Here is a 2,780-nt window from a genome sequence, read left to right as displayed (position 1 = left end):
CATTTATGAGAAAATGTCTTTTATCTGTAAATAATCTTCCCCCCCCCCCTTCCTGCCCCTTCACAGACTTTTGCTCAATTGTTTATCTATGGAAGGTTACTGCATTTCTCCATGGAACAAAGGAAGAGCTATTTTCCCTCACAATGTGTGCTCTTTGTTTCACATGAGGAACATACCAACAAGGAAAGTGGAAAATCATGGGCTTTGTTATTCTATTTATTCTGGGAACCCCGATTTCATTTTGGAGGAAAGTAAGTTTTTCTTGAGGTAAAAATCCCATCTGTAGTCAATAGCACCTAACCTTCCCCTTTCTGCAAAGCAGCAGCATCCTGTATGGCAGGGACTATCCCCCACATTCCCTTTTCTTCCTCTGTTGCTTCCAACCTGGCACTTTGTCTCTCTTGGGGCTCTGAGAATATCATGTGGGAAGGAGCAAGACCTGGGATACCATCTCTGTCAGTTTTGGTCAGTAGAAACTTTGCTCTGACTAGATGCTGTGCTTGATCTCCCACTTTATTTCCTGGTTTTGTGTGGTGTGGATAATTACAGTCATATAACCTTCACCTTCCACCCCTGAGGGGGTGGGAAAAGCCCCCAGGTTCACTATGCAGTTTACTTCACTGTAATAATGATAACCTGAAGGTTTGGGAAGCTTCTTCACGAGAAAGGTAACTCTCCTCAGCCACATGGTTATAAATAGAGGCCAGCTCTCTATAGCCTGTGATGCAGAACTAGCAAACTGCAATATTGGTGTTTAAAAAAGTAGTAGTAAATTAATTTAATCATGGGATTCTGTACATTGTTCTGTAAATTAAAAATATCAAGACAGTTGGCTTGAAATCTCCTACAAAACAGCCCACGATATTCTGTAAATAGCCCCACAAAAAAATACTTGCTTTGTAGGTTTTTGATGACACAGAAAAAAAGGCAAAACTTCTCACGCTTTTTAAGGCTGGAAATTTCAGATGACTGATAAGCATAACACCCATAATGCTCCAGGATTTTATTACCTATATTAATAAAATTCATTCAGTTTAATTTCTGCTGCATAATCTGATCAGAGTGTGACCAGCGCCCAGCAAAAGATGCTCTCTGGGAGCTGGTACTTGGCACTCATCCTGAAAGGTGGGGAACCAAAAGGCATTAACAGCCAAAAGGAAAGGCTGGCAAACATGACGTGCCCCATGCTGTGGTCTGGAAATCTATGGAAGATTAGCCACAAGTGTTGTTTTTTCCTTTATTACAGAAGGTATAGAAGGCTACTGTGGGTGTTCAGTTACTAACACCCGCTGAGAAAGACTGTGAAGAGGAGCACAGCCACATGCTACAGGTTGCACACGAAGCGAGTGCATGTGAGACAGTGGTTGGAGGCATTACCTGGGTGAAGAGGTCCTTGGGCAGAGTGGTTAAACGAGAGCAGCCAGTTCACACTCGGCATGGCACAAGGTGCACGTGCAGACATCCTGTCTCCTCTTCTCTGACCTCCTGGGTATGTGCCCATCTGCTCTGCAGCCATGAGAAAGGGATGCCAGGACCTGCAGTGGGGAACAGTGTCAGTGACTCCTCTCTTTTTGGACCGTGACCCAAAGCAAGCCCCTGGGGAGGTGATGGGACCTCAGCCCCAAGGCTTGGCTGCTGAGCAGTGAGGTGTCCTGGGAGCCTGGTGCATGGAGATCCCATGGGGATACAATGAGTGGGATGTGACACCTCATGTGCACCCTCATGGTCTTAAGGATACAGGGGTGTGATGGGGTGCAGTGAGCCCACTTGAACCAAATCAAGCAACAGGAGCAACTTCTCCCTTAACATTTGTAACATAAGAAAACGTTTTTTAGAAGAGCCTATCCTTCTGAACTATTTTCATTCCTCTCACTCATTTGCAGATATGAACTGTAATCCTTGGGTAGAGCTGAAAGTTTGCAATGCAAAAATCCCAGACTGCTGAGATTTTCTTATGCCTGCAATGGATTCTAGTAAGGATGTGAACAGTGGAAGCAAGGCACAACAACTGATATTTGGATGCAGGCTCATTATTAGGTCTCTGTGTAGGCTGGGCAGACTGTGGCGATGCCACCAGCTGAGAGCAGTGCTCATACAGCAGAGGGGCTGCTCAGCGAGGGCGAGGCTGCTGTGTGTGCCACGGGAACAGGCAGCAATGAGAGGTGTGCCATTCACATGGAAACACGGAGCTACTACAAGAAGATTACACACCATTATGTGAAAGAGCATTAGAGCAGAAAAATGATTTTAAGGAACTGGCTTGGCACCAGCTCATTAGCAAGAGATGAAATAGTTTTTCAGACATTTGCACAAAGAGAGAAGGGTAAAGACTGCCTAAGGAAGACTGAGCTATCTGTGGGAAGTGGCTCTTCCACCCTCAGTAAAAGGTGTGAAGAAGCAGAATGGAGGTCAGCATGAGCAAGGGGGGAGAGAGATGCACTGGGTGGGGGATATGACAATATATATACAGTAATATATAGCATCACATAGAGGTGAGGATATTTCAAAAAACTGACCCATCCACCAATCTTCTGACTCATTTTGAGGCATCAGACCCTAACCTAGCAGGATCGCAGCTCCCGCAGGACACCAGAGGCTTCTCCGGGAATGGAGACCGAACTTTGCGGTGATTTCTACCTAAAGCTGCTTCCACTTATTTGCTACTCAAACAAACAAACAAAACCCACTCGTTTCAGGAAGCATGAAGACGAGTAAATCGATGAAGGCTTCTCCCCTGCCCGAGGAGTCTCCGGAGAACTGATACCCAGGGCTCCGTTCCC

Source organism: Manacus vitellinus, unplaced genomic scaffold (genome assembly GCF_001715985.3).
Source record: "Manacus vitellinus isolate BGI_N305 unplaced genomic scaffold, ASM171598v3 scaffold_51_pilon, whole genome shotgun sequence".
NCBI classification, from domain to species: domain Eukaryota; kingdom Metazoa; phylum Chordata; class Aves; order Passeriformes; family Pipridae; genus Manacus; species Manacus vitellinus.
This window is presented reverse-complemented; position numbering follows the sequence as displayed.